Below are 15,809 nucleotides of genomic sequence, written 5' to 3' on the forward strand. Positions count from 1 at the left end.
CGGGGGTATCTCCTCTGTAAGACCACCGGGGTATCTCCTCTGTAAGGCCACCGGGGGTATCTCCTCTGTAAGGCCACCGGGGGTATCTCCTGTGTAAGGCCCCCGGGGGTATCTCCTGTGTAAGGCCACCAGGGGTAACTCCTGTGTAAGGCCACCGGGGGTATCTCCTGTGTAAGGCCACAGGGGGTATCTCCTGTGTAAGGCCACCGGGGTAACTCCTGTGTAAGGCCACCGGGGTATCTCCTCTGTAAGGCCACCGGGGGTAACTCCTGTGTAAGGCCACCGGGGGTAACTCCTGTGTAAGGCCACCAGGGTAACTCCTGTGTAAGGCCACCGGGGGTAACTTCTGTGTAAGGCCATCGGGGGTAACTTCTGTGTAAGGCCACCGGGGGTAACTTCTGTGTAAGGCCACCGGGGGTAACTTCTGTGTAAGGCCATCGGGGGTAACTTCTGTGTAAGGCCACCGGGGTAACTCCTGTGTAAGGGCACCGGGGGTATCTGCCTGTGTAAGGCCACCGGGGTAAGGCTCCCCGCTAGTGCATAACCCCGGCATCCTGCTGTATGACCCAGCCCTCAGCATATACATATAATAAGATATTTCAGTCTTTCCTGGACCCTCTGGTTTTCTTTTGTTTCTTTGCCTGTTATGATCGCTGCTCGTTGCGGAAATATTAATAAAATAAATAAAAGGTAATCGCTGCAGTTTAACCAGATAATTTATTCAGAACTTTACTGCATTGAGGGCTTAGGAGAGCGCAGTGCACTTGTGACGCCGAGTAATTACACAGTGCTCTATTCTGTCAGGACAAGTTGTTCTCCCATCATTAACTAGTGCTGCAAATAATCAGCGACGCCTGCAGCCGCGGAGTACATGGCGCTCAGCGCAGTGACAGGCAGTGCGCCGCCGTGATTATTGTGATGCTTCTATACTGGTCGCTGATCAGTGGAACACTAGAACCATAGCAGATAAATTGAAGCCCATTTATGATTATATGAAGAGTCTTTTTTTTTTTTTTTCATGAGATTGAGGCTGTGGCATTTTCAGTGAAACCTCATCATCTTTCCCCTTCACATAATTCAGGATCGGGGTCAGTCTAACCCAACGCATTTCGTGTTGTGAGAGACTTCATCAGGGTAATGTCTTCTGGAAAACCGTAGTATAAACCTTGGGTCCGGGTTTGTCGGGTTCACATGCTGGCAAATGGTGATACAGATTCAATAGGCCCTGGACGTGATTTTTGGGTGTCCAAATATTGATTACGCTGTCTAAAAGTCCAAAGGAACTGCTGCACACCCAGATATCATTAGTCTGGGGCCTATTGAAGGGACCGAAGGTTTATTCTACGTCCGTTACTCTTTGAAGCTCATGTCCCAGACAGAGCGCTTTTTATTTAACGTATTCCAGAAGACATTCCCCTGATGAAGTCTCTCATAAGACGAAATGCGTTGGGTTAGTCTGATTATTGTTATTGACCCCGATCCTGAATCATGTGAATCAGGGAAAAGATGAATGATGTGTGATTGAAAATGCCACATGCTCAATTTTATGAAAAATAGACTCAATATAATCATCATTGGGCGTCAATGTACAGTATCTGTCTTTTTGGACCGGACTATGCGTTTAAGAATTCAGGCTACCATTGGTCATAACACTGTGACATAGACATCAAGCAACAACCTACTAATGCTACAGTATGAGTATAACTGTGTGATTCTGACCAGCATTGAATCAAAGCGGTCAAGCAGCCGAATACAGAATAATATTACCCTGTAGCGCAAGACAGGGGGTTCTACTGTATGTGTATGTATATATATATATATATATATATTGTGTCTCTCACAACTTCTGTCTTACTGATTGCTGATTTCTAAATCAGGACCTAGCTCTCTGTGTTTGGAAGATTATTTCTATCATGAGAACTGTATTACACGTACAGACTCTGCTCTGTGATCTTCCCAAGGTTAACTGAGTACTTTATAAAAAGAAAATGTCAGGGACTTGTTCATGTAGGATCAAGAAGTGTCAATGACAGTTTCTGTGTCTTATTCGGTTCTTCAGACTGATGCCGCCCTGTGGATTTCATTAGGGTGATGAGAATCACGTTCTCCTCCTCCTCGCCCCTCTGCGGACGCTGGTGGGGCCCTGTGGGAATTGTTCACGTTTTGGAAATAATAAGAATTACAAAGAAATCAGAATTGCAGAATATCGGTTTTATATGCAAGAATTGTTCTTTGGATTCTGCAGATCTATAAATGTAATAATCTGCAGGATATATCTCTATGTACCTGTCAGGGGGTAAATGGGACAGAGCGATGGTCTGCAGGTCAGTAATGTCATAGTCTGCAGGATATATCACTATGTACCTGTCAGGGGGTAAATGGGACAGAGCGATGGTCTGCAGGTCAGTAATGTCATAGTCTGCAGGATATATCACTATGTACCTGTCAGGGGGGTAGATGGGACAGAGCGATGTTCTGCAGATCACTAGAGAGGTCAGTAATGTAATAGTCTGCAGGATATATCACTATGTACCTGTCAGGGGGTAGATCGGACAGAGTGATGTTCTGCAGATCACTAGAGAGGTCAGTAATGTAATAGTCTGCAGGATATATCACTATGTACCTGACAGGGGGTAGATGGGACAGAGCGATGTTCTGCAGATCACTAGGGAGGTCAGTAATGTAATAATCTGCAGAACATCTCACTGTGTACCTGTCAGGGGGTAGATGGGACAGAGCAATGTTCTGCAGGTCACTAGAGAGGTCAGTAATGTAATAATCTGCAGGATATATCACTATGTACCTGTCAGGGGGTAGATGGGACAGAGCAATGTTCTGCAGGTCAGTAATGTAACAATCTGCAGAACATCTCACTGTGTACCTGTCAGAGTAGATGGATCTCGGTGCGGGTCAGTACATAACTACTGTACTTGCTGAATGTACTGCAGGAGGTACGTTAGGGGGACTCACCTGATGCCGTTACACTGACAGGACCCCACTTACAGCAGCCTCCTTCTCTTACACCAGGTGAAAATCCTGACTTCAAAGCAAATGTTTCGAAAGTTAGTTAGGCAGCTAATTGTACCTGATTGCATATGGGAGAGACAGAGGTGTAGTATCACTTGCTGCCAACAGATGGCAGTGTTTTGATGACACACGGACACTAGAAGTGTATATATATAGATGATGAAGGAAAGAATTCTGTCCCTTTAAACTCTGGTTGAGAATAAGAATGATTCCTCGGGAATGTTATCTGCGATACTCTAGCACATATTGCCCATAATTCATCTCTTCAAAGCGGCATTTCGCAGATATCCTGATATTTTCCCCCTTTTTGCTGGTTGATTCATGAAACTCAATCATGAAATTCATGAGAGATAATATTCCAAATGCCTTTTTATTTTATCTATGGCTGATTCATCAAAGTCATCTGTGATAGAAATATGAGCATTAATCACCGGACTGCAGTCCTCTAACAGGAGATGAATACTGCATCTGCTGGTATTATTCACCCAGGTATCTGGGATGGAACACGTTACAAAGCCTGAGCTATATAAGACAGGATAGGCTGCACACTCAGTGATTTCACTGGTTCCTAGTGACTGGATAGGCCGCACTCTCAGTGATGTCACTGGCTCCTAGTGACTGGATAGGCCACACTCTCAGTGATGTCACTGGTTCCTAGTGACTGGATAGGCCGCACTCTCAGTGATGTCACTGGCTCCTAGTGACTGGATAGGCTGCACTCTCAGTGATGTCACTGGCTCCTAGTGACTGGATAGGCTGCACTCTCAGTGATGTCACTGGTTCCTAGTGACTGGATAGGCCGCACTCTCAGTGATGTCACTGGCTCCTAGTGACTGGATAGGCCGCACTCTCAGTGATGTCACTGGCTCCTAGTGACTGGATAGGCTGCACTCTCAGTGATGTCACTGGCTCCTAGTGACTGGATAGGCCGCACTCTCAGTGATGTCACTGGCTCCTAGTGACTGGATAGGCTGCACTCTCAGTGATGTCACTGGCTCCTAGTGACTGGATAAGCTGCACTCTCAGTGATGTCACTGGTTCCTAGTGACTGGATATGCTGCACTCTCAGTGATGTCACTGGTTCCTAGTGACTGGATAGGCCGCGCTCTCAGCGATGTCACTGGCACCTCGTGACTGGATAGGCTGCACTCTCAGTGATGTCACTGGCTCCTATTGACTGGATAGGCTGCACTCTCAGTGATGTCACTGGCTCCTAGTGACAGGATAGGCCGTACTCTCAGTGATGTCACTGGCTCCTAGTGACTGGATAGGCTGCACTCTCAGTGATGTCACTGGCTCCTAGTGACTGGATAGGCTGCACTCTCAGTGATGTCACTGGCTCCTAGTGACTGGATAGGCCGCACTCTCAGTGATGTCACTGGCTTTGTGTTTTGATGTATGTGATGTCTGAGTATTTTACTATAATCCTATTTAATACAGGAATATATTGGTTTTGTCCAGGTCTCCATCACTGTGGAAGGGACATTTCTGTACCCATCCTCCATGTGTAATGTATCTGCCATGCTGTACATGCGTGACCTGTCCCTTCTGGATGTAATCTGTCTGTAGCAGTCACTTGTGAGAGTGCCAGGCAGATGGCGCGTGTAACGTGCTGTTACATAGGAGTTACTGCTTCACTAGGTGCCCCTGCTACAACTGGCTAACGTGTAAATGGCTGCTTTGTGACATTGTCACACAGTACCGTATATATTAGTGATTACCTGGGCGGACAGCTTAGCTATAGATAGATGATCAGAGTAGAGTTCTCTGAGATTGGTGGCTTACAGGATGATGGGCCAGGGAAACACATACTGTAGCTTAGTAAATAAGCCTCCCATTGCGTCATATCTGGAAGACTCGCTTTGCACCTCGCTAATGCTTAGTGACCGACAGACCGACAGAGAGCACGAGAGAGAGAGGACGGAAACTGCTTCAGTCATTTTGAAGGATACTCATTTCTAAATGGCTACTGAATCTATATGAATCATTCCACGTCACACACATATATGATAAAGCAGCGAGAGTCTCCTGACCTCTCACAGACATATATCTAGTAGTAGGAGTTATTGCAGATGGCGGTATTACTCCGGAATATGTATATATGTGTGTCATTCTTCTGTGCAATCAGCAGGCATCCTTGTAGTTTAAAATTCCCTTTTAGTCCAGATTTTGCGGTTTCTGTGATATATGAACATTGATGCGGTCTTACATGTCTATTGAGTAGTGTGACAGCTCTGGGCTTCGGAGCCCCCTTACTCAACTGCTCCCCAAATCATGAAGTAAGAAGGATCTGTTCTATCTCTGTGTTTCCTAATGAAAGAAGAACACCGGCTTCTACCTCTCTCCGAGAAACCCTTCCAATTTCCTTTCTTAAATTAATCAACTGATTTGGAAGTGCGCGGTCTCTGCGGAGGCGAATTCCAGCGTCTGATTGCTGTTACGGTGAGAGTATTTCTGGTGCTGAATCTCAGCCTCGTCTGTATTAGCTCAGTGGCAGCCCCTCTTCTGTTGTAGGGCCGCAGTCCGTCCCCACGAGCAGAACCCCGGTTCCTTATGTCTGTCATTTGTACAGGTGGATTGCAGCAATTTCTCTTGGTAACCCACCAGACCATCCTGCTGTGGTGTGTGCCCTTATACCTGCCCCACGCACTCACCACGTTCTCCACACACATGGGGAGATTTCAATTATCTTCATGCCAAGAAGCTAAACTGGGTTTGTCAGTGTCCTGTATCTTGTGTCTGTCCTGCCAGGATTTCCTGGGCGATGACGTGGAAGTACAATGAGACTTGTGATATGTTTTCTTGGTCAATGATTAAATCCCCCTCCCTGTGTTTACCACATGAGTGTTTCCTGCCCATTAGATCCCCCCCTACCAAGACTGTTGTGTCCTGATTTCCAGTATGTTCCACAGTTGTGCTTATTTGTCAGCCCCTCCCATTGTCTTACGCTAATGACTTTGTCATCTGTCCAATCAGGTGCACATGGCGCGATTGGGTCACGTGTTGTCCAGTCCTCCGATTCTCTGAGCTAGGTGACCACCATGATGCACAGTATTATAAATTGCCAATACTGTATGCAGTGGCGTAACTATAAATTCAGCTCCCCCCTGCCAAAAATGTTTGTGGCGCCCCCCCCCCCCCCCCCCCCCCCCAATGCCATTTTTGTTAAGACAAGGGGAAAAAAATATATATATATATATATATTTTTTATTTGAGTACGGGGGAAAAAAGTTACCTTTATTCACAGTCTGCATTGTGGGGATTCCATCTCCTTGAGGAAGGCACACAGGCAAGTTGTCTATGTGGCTGCAGCCAATAGACTGTGTATACCTTTACAAATGGAGTCAGCAGCAGCGCCATGCCATGATGAGCCCTTCCGCATCCTCTGTATTTGCAGTGCACCCGCTGCAAACCCTGCCGGTGCTGGATTCCCAAAACCACCACGGGAACTGCAGCAGCATAGTTACGCCACTCTAAATGGGGATTGGCGCAGTGCTCTGCTCCTTGGTGTGTGTGTAAATAAATTGAGTGGTATTCCACACACACCAAGGAGCAGAGCGCTGCGCCAATCCCCATTTAGAATTCTGTAACATATCCGGATAGGTCATCCGGAAAGTGCAGCAGCTAGCACAACCGAGGGCAGTGCGCAGACCACCAAACCTTTTTTATAGTTACGCCACTGCCTCCACCTTTCCATCCCGCTACCCCTGCACCTCTCACTTCCTCCTTCCCTGCACCTCTCCGTTCCTGTCACCCCTACACCTCCATGCCCTCTGTCTCTGCTGCACTTCTCTATCCATGTCACCTCTCACTCCATCCTAATCTCCACTTCTCCAACCCCGTTGCCCCCCATCCCCCCTGCACCTCTCGTTTCCTCCATCCCCTCACCTTTACTTCCCACCTTCACCTTTACGTCCCCCTTTCCCCCTTCACCTCTCACTTCCTCCATCCCTGCACCTCTCTGTCCTCCTCTGCACCTCTCCTTCCCCATCCCCCTGTCCATACTGCAATTATATGTCCCCCTACACCACTGTTTCATACACACAAAAAATGACACAAATCATAGAAAAATATCATAAAATGTTTTTGCTGCTGATATTTTCTGACCTGCAGCAGGTGGGAGATGCAGTGGGCGGCAGGCACCGACGGGCAATGGGGCGGGCAGACGAGGGAGTGAAAGTCCCTTGCTAGCAGTCGCAGCTGGGACCCTGTCTGCAGGCTGCTGCTTAACACTCTCACAGGCAGATTCAGCACCCCGCAGCAGCCCAGCATGATTCTAAGCTGTGACATTAGGGTTAGAGAGAAGACAGTAGTTGGAGTGGGTGGGACGCTTTCACAGTGCACTCTGCAGCACCCGCCGTAGACTCCGTGTCAGGCCACGCCCCTGTCGCCCTCCCATTGGACAGCCGCCGCCAACCCTCCTATTGGACAGCCGCCCGCCAATCATGTAATGGCAGTGTGACAGACTGACAGCAGTGAGTCAGACTGTCATGGCGCGGTCGACTCGCCTGTGCGCAGCGGCAGGTGACACGCCAGCAGCCACACTGTCACTGACACAAAGCATCAGCAATGAGCATACATTTGTGAATGACACTGCGCCCACGCAGCCCCCGCTCCCCCAAGCAGTGGCGGGGGCTGCCTTACACAAGTTACGCCAGTGACTGTATGTCCCGCAGTGCTGAATGCTATCTATGTAGTTGGACATTATAACAATGATATTGCTGTCTGCAGTCATGAGTCTCATTAGAGATGGGAACCTCGCTATGTGCAGGACAAGTGAGGGAAGATGCGAGTGGGAGAAGGTTGGATGTATCGGGTGATTGGAGAGAGTTGTGTTGGGGTCAGGACAGACTTGTGTGAAGGTTTAGAGATTCTATGGAGGGCAGATCAGCTCAATGCTTTATGTAACCAGACATCCCTGCAATGTCTGACTCTGCATTAGGCCATCATTTCTGATTTCATGGTAAACCTGTACGGAACGCAAGGAAAAACAAAGGCATTGGTCATTGAGTGCCTTTACCCGGTACAATCCTTACACATCACACTAAACTGAATTACCCCATTAAGTGTTTTGGGCGGCCGCCGGAAGAGAGTTCCAAAAAAACTGTTGCAGCAGGAGAGAGGTCTGAGGGTCGGCAATGAGAGGAGGAAGGTTGGCAGGACGGCAGTCAGAGAGGGGGCAGGAAGGCAGTCAGAGAGGGGGCAGGAAGGCAGTCAGAGAGGGGGCAGGGCAGCAGTCAGAGAGGGGGCAGGAAGGCAGTCAGAGAGGGGGCAGGACGGCAGTCAGAGAGGGGGCAGGACGGCAGTCAGAAAAGAGGAGGACGGCAGTCAGAGAAGAGGAGGACAGCAGTCAGAGAGGAGGAGAACTTAATACGATTCTCATAATTTCCCATTTGTATGGAAGCATGACTTATACAGCGACTGCAGGAGTTCTATTCTCCCATTTTGCATTTCACACCCCCGCTACAGAATCTCGCCTGTGATGTGTTCTGAGAGCCCTCATGTCTAGCACTTATCAGAGAGGTATACTGTATGTAAGGCACCACAAGGGTTCTATTTCACTATAGAAGCGGATAAATCTAGCAACAAGAAATAAGTCAGCTATTTAGTGTTCTTGTGTAGGGAGACAAAGGGCAGAGATGAGTTTGAAAAAACTCAGGAGCCCGAGGTGTGCTCCCTACCTCAGTGCTGTGCCTAAACACGTGCAAAGGGGGCCGTGCGTTCGAAGTGGCTCCATCTCCCGAAGGAGATAGGGCCCCGTTTTTCCCCCTAACCCCTCTCAACCATAAGGCCGAAGAAGGGAAAATAGGGAACGGTGGGTCCTCTTCGCCGAAGCTTAGAGAGACCCTCATTCCTCAACCCCCGGAAGGGTTAGGACGGTGGGTCCTCCGCACCCGAAGGTTTGGAGAGACCCTCGGTAGACTTCCCTCCGCCTTGCGGCTCGGGGTCGTCCTCGGGGGGCACGAAGCTCTCCCCAAAAGGCGAGAGCTTCGGCACATTGGGGAAATGGAAGGCCCGAAAGGGTCGACCACACAACCCAAAAAAAGTGACAAAACTACAAAAAACAAGGAACGTGAAAAGTGACAAACGTGAGAGGGGGAAGAGAAATAAATAATAAAGGACCCTAGCCAGAAGGCCAGGGTGGGGGTGTGAAAAATTGTCCTACCCCATCCAAAAGGACGGGGTAAGGACGTGAAGCGCTACCTGAAGGGGAAGTGCGCCGTGCAAGTGCCATTCTAGTGCATGGTGATTTTGGGATCACCCGTGCATGTTCGGCACCCCCGAGTTTCCCCGGGGGCACAGTGCAGCCTCGGACTCCAAGCAACCGACCGATCAGCGTCCGACCAAGTGTTTCTCTGTTCCCATCGTAGGGCATTTTCCAGCCCCTGGCATGGGAATGGGTACTCCACTGGGCTTTTCGACTGACTCCCTTAGGGGCTGCACCCCCCTTGGAAGAGCAATCTACTCAGTCCCAGTGTTTCTCCGCTCCCAGGGTTAAGATACTAGGCTGAGCTTTTCGCTGTCCCCAGGCCGGGGGCACGGTTCCCCCCGACCTGGACCAATCTACTCGGTCTCAGCTTTTCTCAGCTCCCTGGGAATGGATACTAGACTGAGCCTTTCGCTGTCTCATCCTTCGGGGGCTACAAACCCCGTCAATAGAGTCAAACTACTAGGCCCAGTGTTTCTCCCCCCCTCTTACCAGTGGATTTACGGAAACAACACCTCCTACCAAAGGCAGAGGTGAAGATACTCAGTGAGACTTTTCACCACTCCCAGGCAAAAAAAGAGGGGTCCCACACCCTCCGCCCATCAGAGCAGCTACTCAGTCCAGCCTTTCTCTATTCTCTGCCAGAGGCCAGTCCATACCCACTGATAAGAACAGATACTACACTTGATCTTAGCCAAAAGGCCGAGAGCCCCGCTCACACAGGTTACTATCGGAGACGTCACTGCCTTATCCAATAGAATAGACTATATATCATCACAAGTACAAATACAGAGAGGAGATATATAAGAGATACTATAGAAGAGATACTTCTAGTCCAGATTGGACTAGAAGTATCTGACCTAAAGATAAACCCAGTCACATGGTCAGACCACCACTCAATATGGTTCTCAGTCGCAACCCCTCAAAATAGATCTGTGCCCATGGAATTGACCAAATATCGCCCAAGGAGGGCTATGACTCCTCAGGCCATGGCAGCTAACTTGAACCTCTCAGCAGTGATGGGGACCTGTAAAGATCCATGTTCCCTAGTCCATTTTTATAACAGGGCTGTGACAGAGGCACTGGATACTATAGCCCCATTGCGTATTCGACCCTGTAAACCACACCATCAAGCTCCCTGGTTTGACAACAGTATTCGTGATCTCAAGAAAAAGGGTCATATACTTGAAAGACGATGGAGGAAGACAAACCTGGCAGAGGATAAATTAAATCTAATCAAACACATTGGAATATACCAATCAACAATCACCCGCAAGAAAACAGTGTTCCTTTCAAATGAGATCATGACAGCAAAAAATAGGCCCGCTCAGCTTTTCCGTACAGTGGAGATGCTTTGCAAACCAGCATGCCTGCAGCCTGATGTAACCCTCTCGCAGTCAAGATGCAATGAGTTTGCTAAATTCTTTGCAGATAAAGTATCTATCATCCGGGCTGGAATCCCCACAGTGACACCAAAGGAGTTCCAACAGACCAAGCCTACCAGTTTAAGACACTTGCCTTCATGGGACATCTTTGACCAAGTGGATGTACAATACATTGCTGGAATTTCCAGACTGTTGAGTCCCTCCTACTGTGATCTGGACCCTGCCCCATCCAAGCTTCTTTTAGGGTGTATGGAAATAATCGGCCCTGCATTTGCAAAAATAGTTCAATGCTCTTTGCAGACAGGCGTTTTTCCCGAACCACTAAAGGAAGCAATAGTCAGACCACTTCTTAAAAAATCTAATTTAGACCCTGACTGCATGACCAACTACAGGCCAGTATCAAATCTTCCTTTTCTAGGAAAGGTTATTGAGAAAGTGGTTGCAACTCAACTAGAGACCCACCTGTTAACCCATGACATTTATGATCCATTCCAGTCAGGATTCAGGAGAAGACATAGCACAGAAACAGCTCTGGTATGTGTGCTCAATGATCTTCTAAATGCAAGGGATAGAGGAGACTGTTCAATCCTAATCCTTCTGGACCTCTCTGCAGCATTTGACACCATTGACCATGGGATTCTAATTGAGCGCCTGAAGAATTTCTGTGGCCTGGGTGGCACAGTCCTTAGCTGGTTCAAATCATTTCTCGCTGGCAGGTCACAGAGAGTTGCATCGGGAGTATACTCTTCACCACCAGTGCCGTTGTCTTGTGGTGTCCCACAGGGCTCTATACTATCTCCCATGCTTTTTGCAGTATACATGCTTCCACTTGGTGACATAATCAGACGTCACGGCCTGGTCTACCACTGCTATGCAGATGATACCCAACTGTACCTGTCCTTTGCTCCAGGCACCGTTAACACAATAACAACCTTAAATGGCTGCCTAGCTGAGCTCCAGGAGTGGATGAGTGCCAGTTGGCTGAGACTGAACCCAGATAAAACAGAAGTCCTGATGATAAATCACAGGACAAGACGGCAGCATAGCCAACTGACAGGTCTTACGCTGGGGGGCGCAGCACTAAAAAACTCTGATCATGTGCGGAATCTTGGTGTTGTCCTGGATAATGGCCTGACACTTAAACATCAGGTGTCAGCCACAATCAAATCCTCATTCTTTCATCTGAGAAACATGGCCAGAATCAAGCACTTAATTCCCTCAGAAGACCTTTCTAAAGTCATACATGCATTTATATCATCACGACTAGACTACTGCAATGCTCTCTACCTGGGTCTTCCAGCAAAAGAATTGCACCGCTTGCAGCTGGTACAAAATGCAGCCGCCAGACTTTTAACTAACCAGCCCCGCTCCTGCCACATAACTCCCATTCTCTACTCCCTTCACTGGCTACCTGTAAAATGGCGAATCGTTTTCAAGATTGGCTTACTCACTTTCAAGGCCCTACATGACCAGGGCCCAAGGTACCTGCAACAGCTGCTGATCCCTTACTGTCCTACTCGATTACTACGATCCACTGAAGAAGGACTACTAACAGTACCCAGAATCTCCCTGAATTCATCTGGGGGTCGAGCTTTCAACTTTGCTGCTCCAACTCTTTGGAACTCTCTTCCTCGCACAGTGCGAGAAGCCCCCACTGTAGAATCCTTTAAAAATAGACTAAAGACATACTTATTTACTCAAGCATTTCACTGACATCTACTGTTAAGCTTGTTTTGTATTTCGAGCTGTAAAGACAATGTGTGAAGCACTTTGAGTCCTATTGGGAGAAAAGTGCTATACAAATATCATTATTATTATTATATGTGTGTGTGTATATGAAGTACGCTGTACGTGTACACCTGCAGCGCTGAGCAGATGACTGCGTTCCCAGAATAGAACCACATAACCCAAGCACTGGATGTTGGCATCTCCTGCGCCCCACCCCAGGCAGCGATGCATTCTAGATGTGATTATGTAAAACATTGGTGATGGATTCAATTTACCTCCGCATCTGATTCCAAGAATAATGTGGAAAATTCCACTTCTGACTCGATATCGCATATACAGTATATGGTAATAAAGAAAAGGAGAGAAATAGTTTATGCACCAATATAAAACCTAATAAATAAGTGTGTTGGCTGCGTTGTATCCCCGCGTGTTATCTGTACATCTGAGAGACCGGGGGAAGGGGGTGCAGCGTTCCGATGTACAGTAAGAGGCTGAGGGTGACATGTAATAGATGAGAGATTCAGAGAGTGAGAGATCTGGTAAGAAATCTCCAGGTTTTTTAAAGCGGCAATCATTTACACTGCAACACCAGTTTGATTCTGAAATGTACTGTAAATCATTGCTGCTTTTAAAAACCTGGAGATTTCTTACCAAATCTCTCACTTTCGGATTCTCTCACCCTATTACATGTCACCCTATGTGTCCGTCACCTTCCAGCGATGGGCGATGGCTCCTCCGGACACTGGGGCAGATGTATTAAGCCTTAACAAGAGATAAATGCAAGGGTGATAAGGAGAGATAAACGCCCAGCCAATCACCTGCCAACTGCCATGTTACAGGCTGTGTTTGAAAAAAGTCAGTTAGCAGGTGATTGGCTGGACGTTTATCTCTCCTTATCACCCTTGCATTTATCTCTTGTTAAGGCTTAATACATCTGCCCCACTGTGCGGCTGGGCAGGTGCAGGACGTGTTTACTGATCACCCACTAAGTGTATATACTGGGCTGTATACACCCCAGAGACCGGGAATAAGGAGTAACAGCAGCATCCGGCGCCATTGATCGATAGTAATTGGGAAGTGTCTGGGGGCAGCTTGGTGATCTAGTGGCCATTGCCTACTACACACAGATAATACACGATACAGACAATGACATCGTCCGCGCAGCCTGTCGCTATGCTGTGTAATAAGACGACGCTGTAAAACCTAAAGCACCGATGTGCGATGGGAGATTCAGCCAGCGAGCACGGGAAGGGTTAATGTTCTCGACGAGAGGAAGGAGGAAAAAAAGCATCACACAAAGGAGTAAGTTAATTAAAGCCGCGGAAATGTGGGCTCTCTAATAAACCTCTGTCTTGCCGCACTTTTATAGGCTGCCATAATTTGCCTCCCGTCCCCAGAGCCGCGCGCTGCACACGTAGGTCATTAAGGCCCCGGCCGCCTGGATCTGCTGTCAGCGCCAAAGAACAGAACACAATCTGTGCGACGTCTTCCTAACTGCCGCCCCTTTTCTTTTTTACTGCTCTGTTTTTTTTTCCCCCTTTTTAATTGGCCTCTTTATGATCTGTGAGTAAAATACACCGGCGGATCTCTGTGGTTTTATTGCCGGCGGCCCCTGGAGGGTTCGCACAGCGGGGCTGAGAGAGGAATGAGGAATAGACTTCAGTCTGGCGCACCTTAGTCGCTGTATCGGGTCTGTGATGTTCCCGGCATGCCATGGCGTCCTAGCGGAGACAGATGGGGCAGGGAAATCCTGTCTGATCAGGAGGATACAGGGTGGCATACGGTGCCCAGCGCTGCGTCACAGGCAGCATCATGTAAATAAACCAGAGTGATAATACATGAGAAATTGTCAACTTGAGCTGCTGCACTAATAATCCCAAGGGTATAGGTTACCTTCGCGGGATCCCATTGGGGTATACGTTCCATTCAGGTATATATTCCCATTGCGGTATACGTTCCCATCAGATATATATTCTCATTGCGGTATACGTTCCCATCAGGTATATATTCTCAGTGCGGTATACGTTCCCATCAGGTATATATTCTCAGTGCGGTATACGTTCCCATCAGGTATATATTCTCAGTGCCGTATACGTTCCCATCAGGTATATATTCCCATTGCGGTATACGTTCCCATCAGGTATATATTCTCAGTGCGGTATACGTTCCCATCAGGTATATATTCTCAGTGCGGTATACGTTCCCATCAGGTATATATTCTCAGTGCAGTATACGTTCCCATCAGGTATATATTCTCAGTGTGGTATACGTTCCCATCAGGTATATATTCCCAGTGCGGTATACGTTCCCATCAGGTATATATTCTCAGTGCCGTATACGTTCCCATCAGGTATATATTCTCAGTGCGGTATACGTTCCTATCAGGTATATATTCTCAGTGCGGTATACGTTCCCATCAGGTATATATTCTCAGTGCGGTATATGTTCCCATCAGGTATATATTCTCAGTGCGGTATACGTTCCCATCAGGTATATATTCTCAGTGCGGTATACGTTCCCATCAGGTATATATTCTCAGTGCGGTATACGTTCCCATCGGGTATATATTCTCAGTGCAGTATACGTTCCCATCAGGTATATATTCTCAGTGCGGTATACGTTCCCATCAGGTATATATTCTCAGTGCCATATACGTTCCCATCAGATATCTATTCTCAGTGCGGTATACGTTCCCATCAGGTATATATTCCCATTTCGGTATACGTTCCCATCAGATATATATTCTCAGTGCGGTATACGTTCCCATCAGGTATATATTCCCATTGCCGTATACGTTCCCATCAGGTATATATTCTCAGTGCAGTATACGTTCCCATCAGGTATATATTCTCAGTGCCGTATACGTTCCCATCAGGTATATATTCCCATTGCGGTATACGTTCCCATCAGGTATATATTCTCAGTGCGGTATACATTCCCATCAGGTATATATTCCCAGTGCGGTATACATTCCCATTGGGTATATATTCTCAGTGCAGTATACGTTCCCTTCAGGTATATATTCCCATTGCGGTATACGTTCCCATCAGGTATATATTTTCAGTGCCGTATACGTTTCCATCAGGTATATATTCTCAGTGCCGTATTCGATCCAATCAGGTATATATTCTCAGTGCGGTATACGTTCCCATCAGGTATATATTCTCAGTGTGGTATATGTTCCCATCAGGTATATATTCTCAGTGCCGTATACGTTCCCATCAGGTATATATTCTCAGTGCGGTATACGTTCCCATCAGGTATATATTCTCAGTGCGGTATACGTTCCCATCAGGTATATATTCTCAGTGCCGTATACGTTCCCATCAGGTATATATTCCCATTGCGGTATACGTTCCCATCAGGTATATATTCTCAGTGCGGTATACGTTCCCATCAGGTATATATTCTCAGTGCGGTATACATTCCCATCAGGTATATATTCTCAGTGTGGTATACGT

General features: G+C 47.5%; 1 protein-coding gene and 1 pseudogene across 1 annotated transcript in view; one reads left to right on the forward strand and one right to left on the reverse strand.

Annotated features, from left to right (window-relative positions):
• Positions 1 to 15,809, forward strand: part of IGSF21 (immunoglobin superfamily member 21) — a 400,123-nt gene that overhangs the window by 275,276 nt on the left and 109,038 nt on the right. The window lies entirely within an intron of this gene.
• Positions 9,831 to 9,943, reverse strand: LOC146044476 (U2 spliceosomal RNA; annotated as a pseudogene).

This window comes from Crinia signifera, chromosome 19 (genome assembly GCF_055691185.1).
Source record: "Crinia signifera chromosome 19, ASM5569118v1, whole genome shotgun sequence".
In the NCBI taxonomy this organism is placed as follows: domain Eukaryota; kingdom Metazoa; phylum Chordata; class Amphibia; order Anura; family Myobatrachidae; genus Crinia; species Crinia signifera.